Here is a 14,640-nt window from a genome sequence, read left to right as displayed (position 1 = left end):
ACATGAAGGTTATTGAATTACTTGAGTGTGAGCAGAGAAGCTGGTGGAGGGACTAGAAAACAAGGTATATGAGGAGCAACAGGGGGAATGAGGATTGTTTAGTCTGGTGGAGTCTGAGGAGAGACCTCATTGCGATCTTCAGCTTCCTGAAAGGTGGTTGCAGCAAGGAGGGTGTTGGTTTTTTTGCTCAGGTGACAAGTGATAGGGCACAAGGAGATGACCTCAGGATACATGAAGAGAGGTTTATATTTATACCGGGAAGACTTTCTTCATGGAAAGTGTTCTTAAGCATTAAAACAGGCTGCCTAGGGAAGTGGTGGAATTCCCATCCCTGGAAGTATTGAAGAATAGTGTGAATGTGGTACTAAGGGACATGGTTTAGTAATGAGAATCGATAGGTCAGGTTGATGGTTCCACTTGACAGTCTTGAAGGTGTTTTCCAACCTAAATGATTCTGTGATTCTATGATCTTCCACAGGAGGCTGCATCTTGGGTGGTAGGGTTAATTATGATATGGTTTGACAAAACTTGTCTTTAGATTGCAAGTGATCTTGTACCTACACTGTGACTGATAGAAAATTCATTATGTTTGTTTGGCAATTTCCTCCTGGAGAGGAGGCAGTAGATCATGAATGTTTACTGCTCCCAGCTTATTTATTTTAAGCATATTATTTTCACAGAAATTGAACAATCACACCAGCCCAGCTGCCAATAAAATGAGATAAAATTAGTAATTCAGACAGACTTCTAAATACATTCCTCCAGCCTTTTTATTTCACCAGTGATTTAGCCCTGACTAGTGTTCATTTCTCAGTCCAAGGGCTAGTCTTTATTTCCTCATTCAGCCTTTCTTCTCTAACAGAGTTATCAGAAACATAAATGCATCTTATATATTATAAATATCTGAGGTGTGGGGGACAAAGTGGCGAGGCCAGACTCTTGTCAGCAGTGTGTGGAGACAGGACAAGGGGGAACGGACAGAAACTGCAGCACAGGAGGTTCTGCATGAATGTGCACAGGAACTTCTTTACGGTGAGGGTGACGGAGCACTGGCACAGCTGCACAGGGGGGTTGTGGGGTCTCCTTCTCTGGAGATATTCAAGACCCCCCCTGGACGCCTACCTGTGCAACCTGGTGTAGGGAACTGCTTTGGCAGGGGGGTTGGTGACTCGATGATCTCTTGAGGTCCCTTCCAACCCCTATGATTCCATGGTTCTATGATATTCTTTGTAATCATCTGGGAAAGTTCCAAAATGCCCATGTGCCAGGAGAACTCTGCTGGAAGTTTACCTAAGGGAAAGTAGAGTAGTAAAGGTTTGGAGCAAAGTGAACAGGGAGAAAAAGATGCAAGGGTGGTCTGGGTAGCATAACAGGGTGTCCTTCAGGAATCACATTTTAAGCCAAATGTCCATTTGTATTAATTGCTCAAAATTTTACTAATGCTATGAAATAAAATATTGTCTTGAAGTAAGCCACCCGTGGAGAAGAGGGTCAGGGCAAACACCAGTGTCCTTCTAACTGTGCTTCCCAAATTAAGGAGAAGTCATGGCAAATCATCCTGTGTTGGCATGGAACAACTTTTCCTAGTTCTCCAAAAAACTCTATTTACATAGTTGCTTCCTTTGTGGTTTCAGTATCTATATATATGTGTGTGTATATACATATATGTATACACACACACAAGAAGATCAGATATTCCTATACAAAATATATGCAGAGACGTATCCTGAAATTCTCACAGGTGTTTGAGGGCTGAAAAAATCTTGCCTTAACACAGAAGTATTCTTAATTTTATTTATCTGTTTATTTATTTTCTTCTTCTTAGAGAGTTAGATCAGTTATCACCGCTGTGATAATTTCACACTTCTGCAGCATTGCATCAAACACTGCAAACTTGGCTTGCAAGGCAGTCGATTTAAAACAGTAGAAAGCATCCTAAAATTTGTTACTCTAAATTTTATTACTGACATATGGATATGAAAGGGCATAGTTTTTATTACTGACACATGGATATGAAAGGGCATAATTTTGGTAGCTAGATCTAATCAGCACTTTGTTTATAAAGTGCATAAAAAACAGACATCAATAGCAGTCCGTCTTCATGCATCTGCATTCCAGATCTTTGTGTAGTATAAGCTAACTGTTCATTTCAGTTTTCCTGAACCCCAGCTGGTCTTGCTTAATTTCACACTATTTTATATTCTGTTTATTACTGAGGCCAACAAATATTTTATTTTAGCTGTTTGTACATGTAAAACAAACATGGGATCCTGGTGGAATGTCTCTGGCAGAAACATGCTAATTCCTTATACCCTCAGAGTCCCTTCCACACTTCAAGGAATGGGCTCAGCCAGTTAAATTAGGCACCCAAACAGGAAAACCACAGACACACGATTACAGTTTCAGCCAAAGCTAAATGGTGCAGCATGAAAGTGATGTTGTTGTTTGTTTTACACAGTGAAGCCTGCGTGAACAGAGACCCACTGGCAGTGTCTCTGCCAGAGCGTGCCTGCAGGAAACAGGAGAAGGGATTCCTGCTTCACGGAACTGGCAGAATTGGTTTAGTTTTCCTTCTTGAAGAGCTCATCATAGGTTTCCAACAACAAAAGAGCATATTTAGATTTCCAGACAGTTTCTATTCATGTTTTAGGTGCCTATGCTTTTTGCCTCCTTAAAAAGTATTGGGAGTTTAGGCTTCAGTTTTCTACAGATTTCTGCCCTGGTTGAAGTCACCAGACTCAGTGTGCTGCTCACAGTGATTATGACTCTCATGGAGCTGCTGGTGGAGAGGTAGTGACTATCAGATGGCCTGGTAGGTAGGAAACTTGTACAGGAATAGTTAATACATATTTTCCTTTGTTCAGCTGCCTGACCATATCACATTCAGTGAGGTAGAACTTTAGACCCATCCTATGTTCATGCTTCTTATTGGATAGTTCTAATGACCCTTGAGAGCTGCTGCCAGCTCTTATTGGCAGCACTACCTAACTTAGGCACTTAACACAAATGTAGTTGTGCAGTGTTTCAACAGCCAGATGGCCAAAAGTTAAGTTTTCCAATGTATAACTTGTAGTACCTCACTTACCCAGATAGAATTCTAAATACAGGTTGCTGGACCAGACCTTTAGAAACTAGAGACAGTGAATGTGACTGGGACTGTCATGATGAAGCACAAGTGTGCTACTTTATTCATAGAACCTGAGCTGTATCTTATGCTCTTATGCACTCATTTTGCTACCATTGCCAGATTATAGCTAAAGAGTGCATAGGAGTATGCACTAGTGCTCAGTCAAGCTTCTGTCTGGTTTCACAGTGTAACATATTAGGCTGAACTGTGCTGACTTCTACTTTGCTTCTGAGGAAAGCCTGAGTGGTATTTTTTAACTGCGAAACTGTGAACAATTTGGTCCTTGGCTACCTTAAAGCCACAACTTCTCCACATGGAGTGCTACAGTGATCAAGATTGACTGCACTGACCAAGTCACAGTACCCTCATTTATCTGGCACAGAGCTTTTAACCGTCTACTTATAAAATTCTTCAGATCTGAAAATTATTTTCCAGCTCTTTGGTCCAGAAGAGCCCACTCTTCTTGATTTAATTCATGGCTCCAATAGTAAATATTCCATTTTCAAAGGTACTGAGCCAGGTTGCATATGGACATCTTCCTGAGTGAGAGATTTTTCTGTGATGATTTGATGGTACAGCAGGTATTGATTACAGTGAGGATTGCTCCCTCAATAAGAATTGCTCAGGGCAAGGTATTTGTAGAGTGAAATAAGCATGGTCAAAGATACAGGTACCTGGTTTCTATAAGAACTGGAGTTGTGTTTTGTTAGTCCTTTGCCATGTCAGTGGGTGGAAAAGGCCAAGGGATGGCTGTTTGCCTAATGATAGAGCAGCATACATCTGGGAGGAAGCTTGAAACTCTGACAGAGTCTGCAAACAATCTAAGTCACATCAAATGGATGCCAGCTCTTTGATAAAAATCAGTGAAATAGGGAGCTAATGAGGTAGTTAATGAGGATAATGAAATAAAGAAAAGATAATACTGTTGTTCTTTAATACAGTGACCTTTTTAGAGATGTGTCATTTACAGTACTTAGTTGTGTGACGGCTTCTTAACCAAGCTGATGTAGCAGTCTGTGGCTGGCCTCACTCTTTAAGCCTGGTAAGCTATGACAGTAATGCTGTGGTTAATACTTTCTGGAAAGGTGATATCTATCTGTGTTTCGTGCACACATTTTGGGCTAAATATTGAGAAATCACAGGTATGTAGTGCAAATCCTGGGTGTGCCAGCCAAGTCTGTAGAAAAATGCTCATTAGGATTAATCGCTAGCAAGGTGACTAATGCAAGGGGAATGAGGTACTTTCCTTCCTGAAACAGCAGAGATTTGACATAGCTTTCAAAGGGGCTTCAATGGAAGGCAGTTGGGTACTTTGTGCAATAGTCATGCTAGTTTGTTTAATTTAGAACCGCTTGCTTTAGACCTGAGAATACTGTACTAAACTAAAAGAGATATATTGCAGCGTACTCCACAAATAGATTTCAAACAAAATATCTTACTTAGTATGGAAGAAATGAAGTACATAATAATCCAATCTAAATTAAGAACATTAAAGGCAGCAACATATGAAAGCTGTCTTACCTCCTGCTCTGCTCTTTGAGCTTTGCCAGATTTTTATGTTTGAGAAACTATGTTTATGAGTGATGTGTTTGTTACAGCTCATCTCTGTCTTGTTTTCACAGTAAATTCTGCACATAGTATCAGGAAAAAGGATTGCAGTCTGAGATCACAAATGTTGAATTTTAGGAAGTAGTGAAAGAAGGCTCATTTTATTAGTAGTTCTCCAGAGTCTTTATTGGGTGAAATATTACTTACTGGTAACATTCGTGTAAGACAATGGGATTTTTTCCTTGTGAGTGCTGGAGGCAGCTAATAGCAAATTCTTTTGAGTGGTATGTAATTGTTAACCCCATAAAAAGAAAACTAAGTTGCTGTTTTTATCAATAAAGCTATACAGAGTTGCGTAACAACAAAAAGAAAGTTTCAGTATAATGTATTGTGTTTTACCAGGGTGCACTGCATTCCCAAGTAACACGCCAGTATTTGTATTTTCACCTCGAGAGCTTTTCATTTTGCTTCGACATTTTTCAAAATTTCATCCACATTACATGCTTCGTTCTGGATAATTTATCAGGCAGGGTGAGGATATTTGGAGATCCTTTCTAAAACTCTTAATCGTTTTTCAAAGAAAGTCAATGGAAAGGGTAGATTTTCTTGATAATCCTTTCAAAATTAAAATATAACAGAAAAACACTATGTTTAAGTGACATTAAGGGTCTTACTTAAACCAACTAAAGCTGGGAAATTCAAAGGGAGTAACGAACACTCTTGGATACCGCCCTCATGTGTTGCAGCTGACAGTGGGGAAACAGAAGTTGAGAGAGTGGTTCAGATAACAATCTTAACAGCTGGAATATTACCTCAGCTGCAGTAGCCTGGAGTAGAGGATAGATGTCTTTCAAGATCATTCTTTCTCATGAAAGATATGATGACTCCTTCTCATGGTCGTGCTGAATGTGGCTTTTCTTTGATTTGTGCTTCTGTCTCTGGTTAACAGTACGAGCTTACTATCACGCCAGTAGTTTCTAAGAAACAGAAATCTAAAATTTGAATCTAAAGCTTAGAGAATCTAAGTGAATCTTAGTGAAGCTTAGTGAAGCTTAGAGGCTTCTTTCTTCTTAATCTGTGGGTAAAAGAAGCTTCAACCAATCAGAAGCCCCTTTTTCTATTTTAAAGTATCAGGAGGATCCAGATACCTGCCATTTTCATTTGGGGGCCAGAGTGACTTTTTTTTTTCATTCAAATCACTTTGATATTCTGTGTTTATACACTTTATTAGCTCTGTATTGCCATTATATCAGATACGTGTTAGTTAGGCACTGCAGGACTTGTTAGAGAGAATCTATTGTAGAGCGCCCATAATTCATGTGATTTATAGATCATTCTAGAAGTTTAATAAAATTCTCAATGTATCCTGACATAAGAAAGGTTGGGGTCAGTACTGAGTACGATTCCTTTAAGCTGAGAATGGCAGATTTTTTGTGTAGGAAAGAGAATTTAATATTCTTGGGTTTGGGTTTTGTTTTTGTGGGTTTTTTTGTTGTTGTTGTTTTGTTGTTTTTTTTTCTTTTGGTTTGTTTTTTGTTGTTGTTTCTCGAATAAGCTAAAGCAGCAGTTAATTTGATGCAGCAGAAAAACTTTGCCTTTCAGCCACTAAAACTACGGTTAGCCCATATTTCAGAACTCTTGCAAGCAGAGCCTGCAGTCTCTGATTAATGTCAGAATCTCCGTTCAGTTTTTCTCTGAACACATTACTTTAAGATTTGCATAATTGTTTAAAGTTGCACGTTCCGCTGATACTGCCCCTATTAAATGATACACAAAAACACAACACAGTTACATTACATTTCCAACAAGATCAAAACAGAATGTGACACTTTTATGCAGTTGTGTATTTTGTGAGTCAAGGCAGTAATTGGAATATATTAATGGTTTCCCTGACACCCCCTTATCGTGCTCCTCCCCTGTTCCCCTTGAAATGGTTCATGTAAACTCTGAGGATATTTAACACATTTTAAGCTGTCCAATTCTATGTACTGACTTGTAAAGTAATTTGGAATGATGATTCCTACTTGGTGAAACGTGCTCAGACATAAACGCACACATACACATAGCAGCACATAAAGCATGAACCTGTTAAGGATTTCACCTTTTAAGAAATGACAGAATAATTACAGGACAACATGTCCTTCATGAGTAAAAACAACTAAGCTAAAGTGCTTTCAAGGCTGGCTTGGCCTACTTCTAGCAAGCTGCATAAATCATAAACTGCTAAGGGATTGATTCATGCACTGAGTGATAACTGGAGTCTATATAATGGGTGTATATAAATGTGTGGATAACATACACATACACTGAATTCAGTTCTTAGTTACAGCTGTGCAACAGAACTGAGCTGGTATACCCTGAGCTCTGATTTTATATACAGACATGGAAAATGTAGAATATACAGTACATTTCCTTAATGAAGGCTAAATAAGTGATTCTATTTTAGACCTCATTAGGAGGGGATTGTTATAGCTGTTAAGCTGATAGACTGAAAATTTCTTAGTCCTGAGTCCTGGCTTGAGTGTTCCTGGCCTAAGGGATGGGGAAGGAATAATTAATTAAATAATATGAATTGAAAAGTCTCATCTAATTTTACCTGGTTAGGACTGAATGTAAAGAAACTCTTGGTGTTTGCAGCCATAAAAGAAGATAATCGAATGCCTCAGCCAAAAATTTTTTAAAATCCCAAAACATAAATTTTACCTAACTTTTCAAGTTACCCCTTGTCTCTTGCAGCACCTTTCTGGTGAATAAACTGTTAAATTTCTTTGTATGTTTTTAGGACCCAAAGCTTTTCAGATGCTGTGGATAATCTGTATTACTGGGATGATATTTCTTTCTCTGAACACCTTAACTGGACAGATTGCACATATGCTCTTGCATTAGCAAAGGCCAGGTGAATCCTGAAGAGATGGAAACAAGGGTAACTCAACTGCTGAAGGTTATCCAGAGGTTTAAGCTATGTGAATATTATATCTGTTGGAAATATCTACTATTTACAGGCAGAGGTGCTTCTTTTTTTTTCTTTTTTTTTCTTTTTTTTTCTTCCACATAAATTTGGGGCCACTGTTTCAAAAGTACACAATAGGCTTCTCTTTGAGTGCAAAAAACTTCATCCCTTAATACACATTGGCACATTCGTTGGTCTAGATAGCTAACATTTGCATGCATGGGCAGTAGATTCTGTCATTTATGCATGTAGATAATAGAATTTACATGCACAAAGCTCGTTTGGACTCGGCCTTGGAACAGCTTGGGAGGACAGGTATTTAAGATTTGAGGGACAGATGCACAGTAGGGGACTGCTGGGGTAAATGATTCTTGAGTCTGGAATATTGAAATGGGAACGCTAAGGAAACGGTGAAGACAGTGCTCATCTGTGTTTGAGAAGTGCTGAGAGCAAAAAGAGTTTAAATACAAAGAGCAAGGCAAGAATGATATCAAAGGTCACCTTTCAATTTTGAAGACAAGTTTAACTTGAAACAGGAAATTTCCTTTTCTGAAATATGTTTTTGCCCTTGCCCTATGGTCTCTGCCCAGTGATGGCCTTTAATCTGTCTTTCATGAAACTTCAGCCAGAGCTGAACTCATGTCACTGATACCAGGATATTTGGCAGAGGCTGGAGACATTTAAGAGTTAGTCTTCAACTCAGGAGTTTTCTGGGCCCACTGAAGTAAATGCAGCTGCACCAATTTTGTGCCAGCTGAGAAAGTGGCCTTGAATTAGAGATTCTTTCAAAATTACTTCTTTTTGTAGAGCATCTCTTTTTGAGCTTTGTAGGGCACAAATAACACTGCTTCTGAAGTTCAGGGACATCTTTCTCAGTGTAAGGAGAAACTGTTGTCCAGACCTAAATATTGTCATTTGGGCTCAACTAAACGAAATTTGTCACCCATATCGGGACCACAGCACACAGGAAAATAGTGTCTGAAATCAGACTATAAAAAGCCTTTTGCCTTTTACCAGAGCTGCAGTCACTGGGCCTATCCCAAAAATACACTGTACTTAAACAAGATCTCACTGAAATTAATATGAGTTCTTTTGGAACCAATAGAATATTTTTCTGAGTGAGGAGAAAATTCTTGTTGCTCTGTTCCAGTGCACTGACTGTAATATCAAGTTCTCCACAGCAATGCACTTAAACACAACTGTGTGAAATATGGAGAGAGTAGAGGTCTTAATTTCAAATTTCTCAGGTTTGTCAGATTATGTTGTATAGTATCAGATTGTTCTGTGAAAGCTGTGGCCACGGGAGTCCCATTACAGCTCCCGGCTAGATCCTCGGGTGATGTCAATTGGTGTAGTGCTACTGGAGAGACTGGAACTGTGCTGATTTCACTAGCTCAGAATTTAGCCCACTGAGCCTGAGATAGCTATAAAACCTCACTATGCACTTTAGAAGTGGTACCCCATAAATGTTTCCGCGGTGCAGGTTTTTATAGTATATATAGGAAACCCACTTTGTCTCCGTGGCTTAAAAACACTGACTAAACAAGGTCAACTTTATGTTCCCACACCACAACTGTTAATACCAATAAGTAAGGTTTTAAGTGTACCATCTCTTTGTGTGTTTGATGTTTTCCCTGCTTTTTGTTTGTCACTATGTGTCTTGTGTCTTGAACCATTTTTACAAACACACCAAGATAAAGAGAGTATCACTGGAAGTTCCCAGCTTAGTTCTCAGTCTGTACTGTACTCCTCTGTCAAAGGATGCATATACTTGCACATAAATGATAGATGTTTATACTCAGACGTATGAAATTAGTATACATCCAGTGTCCTTAAACATTCCCATGCCTTTTTCACTTCCTTAGTAATAAAATGTCATTTTTGCAAGAAAAGTATTATGTCTCATAGTGTCAGACGTTCCAGTGGCTAGACTAAACTCCACTGCACTCACTGCCTGCGCCAGTGATTTGGCATTAAGGGCTGAGTCTGTTTTCCTGACAGGCAGTCATTGGAAATGTTTTTGCAACAATTAACTTATAAGCAGATTTTCTTCTGCAAGGGGAAGAAAATCATACTAAGTGAGATGCAGAGGAAGGCAGCCATGTGCTTTTCCATTAGTATTCACTAGCTTCTATTTTGGTAAGTACAAAATAAAAACAGAGAATCAATTTTTTTCAAGATGCGTAATAATATAATGATAATAATAATAATAATAACAACAACAACAACAACAACCAGATTTGTAGTCAGGTGGCTTCTAACAATCTTTAATATTTCAAATTCTCCGTTTTTGAGGGAGAAGGAGGATCTCCTTCCCATGTTAATCATTCATACTCTAATGTTTCTGGATATGAGACTACATGAAGACTATATCTCTCTAAAAATATTACAATAAAGATCAACGATACCTTCCAAATAAATGGATAAGGAGCAAAAATAAGCCTGCTTCATCTGATTGTTTACTGAGTGAAGGTAGTGTATACAGTGTACATTTGCATCAAATTTTGTTGAGCATCAAATTTTCAAACTTGTCATTATTAAGAATAAGGGGAAAGAAGAGAAATCATGAAAAGATCAAAAGTACTCCTTGCTGACTTAGGCTGTATAACAAAAATGACCACAGTTGTTGCCCCATTAACCCCGCAATGTAAACGAGAATTCCACAGATAATAGATTTTGTAGCATGGCAGCCAAACTGACTCAAGAAAAAGAAAATCTGGATGAGATTGGATTCACTTTAAAAATAAACAAACAACAAAGAAAAACACCCTCACTTAAAGTGAAAGTACTGAAAACGTTTTGTTTGCGCTACAAAGAATTAACTGTTTCGTGTCAGGGTTTAGTAAATGAAAGAAACGGTGTTAAAGAGTCGGTCGATAAGGATCGACCTTAATGGCCCTGCGCTCAGAGTTTGCAGCGGAGGCGCGGAGGAGCTGAGCGCAGGTCACTGCTCCTCATGAGTCTTGTTCGGCCCGTGACTGTCCCTGTGCCCCTGGGCCATGAAGCGCTGATGCCGTGGCTGCAGCATGCACGTGGCCCTGCCAGTTCTGCTCCTGGGGAGATGGGTTGCAGGAGCTTCCGGCACTGAAGGAGAGTACTTCTGCTGGGGCTGGAGTGAAGTGGATTCTCTTTTTAACCCAAGTCAAGTTAGGCCTGCCTAACACTGCAGACCTTAAAAAGGGAGAACGGGGGACTGTATCCTTAATTTGTCCACTTTCGGTGGAGAATCAACAAGAGCGGAGGCTCGGAGCTCTGTCCCTTGGGAGCAGGCTGTTATCAGGTGCTTGGGACGCCCCCTTGAGAGGATGCGGTTCCAGCAACGAATTAGGCTTAGATTTAAAGCCTCTTCAGAGAAACCACGGAGAACAACAGCAGTTTCACACAGTCATGCCTCAGCTCCAGTGAGTAATGCGAAATCGCTTGTGTTGTCACCACTACCATCTCCCCTGGAGATCCTAATGGGTCCCTGCAGATCCCTGAGGAATGCAATGCTGACTGAATATGTTTTTCAAGATTATTTCAAGATTCTATGGAACACATCCAGAACCTAGAGAGATGTTTTCTTTGGGGCTCCAGACCATCATGTGTTTAATTACTGATGCCATTACTAAAAATGCCCATAGGAAATAGCACAATTTCATCTTTCAGAGAGATGTTTGTGAAATGGGGGTTAGGGCAACTTGTTTTAAAGCATAATTTCCCTATAGGTTAGAATCTATATAATTATAGTAAAATTATAAAAACAGATTGCCTGCCCTTGTGTGCTTTTATATTCAGACAGTGGGTGCATTGTGCCCTTATTAGACAAGCATTGCTTTTCCTAACTTCTTGTGTATTTTTCTTAGCCCTTTCATTTCATACCTAATCTTCACCTAACTTGTAAAGTTTTGGTTGGTTGTTTGATGCTGGTTTCAGAGGCGATACGTAATTTGGATTTCCTTGCGTTCGGTCAGAAATAATGAGCCCAAATTATAGTCAGAGGGATTTGTAAACATACTGCAAACTGGGTAAATATCTAAGCCAGTAAAGTCCAGAAGGTATCAGATCTTGAATATAGTATATACCGAGGGCATAATTTGCATTACCTATAACTAATCCCAGACCTTACTAAACTTTTGAATTAATCAAAGTCACAGTGACCACTGGATTTTTACTCATCTCTCTTGTCATAGCTGAAGTATTAGTCTTGAGACATCTTTTCAAATTCACTTGGTTATCTCTATTTCAAATTACACAGGTAGTTGTGACAATTAGATTTTTTACTTTCCTGCATATGGATGTGTAAGAATGTCAGATGCATTTTCAAAAATATGTCAACAACTGAAGAAACTGAAATAGCCCTGGTTCTTCTGTAATGTGTATCCAAAATGCTAAGAGTTGTTTTGAGAAGTTGGAAAACTCAAACTGCAACTGAAAAACAGCGTATATCCCCAGGCAGTCTTAATTTGCATGATCAGCACTTACTCAGCACAGCACCATAAGTATTAGAGACCTTGGTTTATTAAACAGGTCACACTTAACTGTCCTTGAACAATTTCTCCTATGTATTATACATAAACAAGCTTTTTTTTTTTGGTCATATTAAGCATCACTATTTCTCTTTTTTCTACATTTTCTTTGATACAGGGTAATTTTTCTATAGGAAATGATGGAGGAGGCTAAAGTGAAATGCTATGTGCCTTGCCTCCCAGAGTCTTGCTTAAGAATTTCATGCTTCTCCCATTTTGTTTTCCTTCTAGGTAGTGCTTTTTGTTTGTTGAGAAGTCTTTTGTTGATTATCTGCCTCCCTCCCCCTCCCAAATCAAGTAATTCCATCTAAAAATAAAAAATTAAAAAATGAAAAGTTGTTCTTCTAGCTGAGGATTATAGGATAAATTATATAGTTTCATGTTTTCTAAGTAGCTTTTGGACAGTGAATGTGCATTTCTTGTCATGTAAATCCACTACCCACACATCAAGCTGTCTTCTGGTGCTAGAAAGGAAGGTGCGAGAGACCATTGGTTTTCAGATGCTACACAAAGAAACTGATAGGCGAGCTCAAATATAAACAAAGATGGAAGGAAAATATTCTTTCCTCTTCCACAATAAAATCCAAACAATTCCCTTTTTTTTTTTAATATCTTTTGGTGTTTTCTTCTCATGTATCAAATAAGGTTTTTCCTTTGAGTACAAGTTACGTACTTGACTTTCTCTGTGTTAAATTTCTCTTATTAAATAGCATCCAAGAAATCATTCTCCAGAGTGAGCGGTTTTGTATCTTGAATTATCCTGAACTTTATTCCATTAAGTCAGCATATCCTAATCCTGTGCCAAAATGTAAGATTTGTTTTCAGTACAGAGAAAGGAGGGGAAGAGTGAGGGGAAGAAACAAACTCTTTAACAGTTACCTTGCATGAAGAAAGTTCTTAAAAGGGCTATTTTTATGCATGCTACTAACTTTGGTGTACTAATTTTGCTGTTAAAACAGTTATGCATCAACATTTGAAAGATAGGGTGTGTAATTATAAATTCTGTTTGTTGCATATCCTTATTTCACGGATTTTTAAGTCTACGTTCTTGCATATGAAAAAGTCTGTGTTTAAATCAATATTTTCCCAAACTCTATTTATTAGGAAAGCCTGGATGTCAAAATTGAACATGACATTTTGTGAAATATAAGCAAAAGAGTCAGGTTTGTTCAGGCTTAGTTGAAATTTGTCCTTTTCAATGTAAAGATTCTCAGTCCTAGGGGAGCTGAATGCTCCTAGTGACTCCTAAATAATTCTGAAGACAAAATGCTATATTTCAGAAGTTGAGCTAGAAATTGACTTTTAGATAAATAAAGTGTTAATTCCTACTGTTAACTTTTTTCCTTCCACTCCCCAGAAACCTTACCAACATTGCCACTCTTGAATAGGGAGTCTGTAGGGAAGAAATGCGCTTTTACTAACATTGCCTTTAAGGATTCTTACGAGTACGTTATCTCCGTAGTCTTGTTAAATTGGTCTGTTTTAAAACAGTCAAATAAGTTGGATAACTCCCTTCAATGTGTTTTCAATTGTAGATCATGACACTTTCATCCAACAATTTTAAGGAGATAACTTTTAATTACAGTAATAAGAACCACATGGTCAATGATTGATGCAAACCTGATGTGTTCTTTTACTTTATTAATCATTTTAATTAGAGACAAAAGAATTCTTTATCTGTTGTGAAGGAGATGAGATGGGTTCAGATATTCTGCTGCACTTTCATGACTGCAAAACCATGATTACTTCCCAGAAACATGGGTTTCTGTGGACACTAAAGGTGAAAGAAGCTTGTTCAGTTTTCTCTTTCAGCTTTATTTCTCTTTAGCTCTGTGAGATGCCCCATATGGTAACGTACTGTTCAGGATATGAGACTCTTCTATTAGTTTTGGTTTAGTTCTCTATGCTTCTTACAACCATAAGCTTCCAAACACAGAGAGCAAGGAAAGGAGAGTGTTTAATGCCACCAGATGTCAGAGCAGTTGCTTACTGAAGGATCAGTTGTACGAGATGATCACTTGCCTTGAGCATAGAGAAGGTTAGATTCAGGTTTCTTCTGTGGCTATTTCACAAGCTTACAGGTTAAATTTAGTTTTCACACCATTGCCTGCAATTTTTTAGTCTTGTAATCTGTGTAGCATTATTGGTAGTGGTGGAAAAGCAGCACAGAATCTTTTCCCACATTGTTGTATTTATTCTTTCTTATTATATAGTGCCAATAGCGTACCAAGTGAATTACTAACAAGTAAAGGCAAGGTCTCTGCTTTAAAAGGTTCATTTTCTAGCTAAAAGTATGACATCTCATGGCTTTATAAGGGCACAAAGGCGATGAAATTTCTAGTGAGGAAGGGGAAAGAGATGTATGCACTTTTGATCTCAAAAGCAAAGCCAGTTTGTGATACCTTTTGGATTTTGTGGTTCAAATGAGAAACCTGTAAATTGGCCCACACCAGCAGAAGAATTTGTGAAACTTCAGAAAATGTTCTGCACAGTAATAAGGGAAGAAC

Source organism: Cyrtonyx montezumae, unplaced genomic scaffold, assembly GCF_038088225.1.
Source record: "Cyrtonyx montezumae isolate F1298 unplaced genomic scaffold, pur_monq_1.0 scaffold_1, whole genome shotgun sequence".
NCBI lineage: Eukaryota > Metazoa > Chordata > Aves > Galliformes > Odontophoridae > Cyrtonyx > Cyrtonyx montezumae.
Note: the sequence above shows the minus strand (reverse complement) of the source record.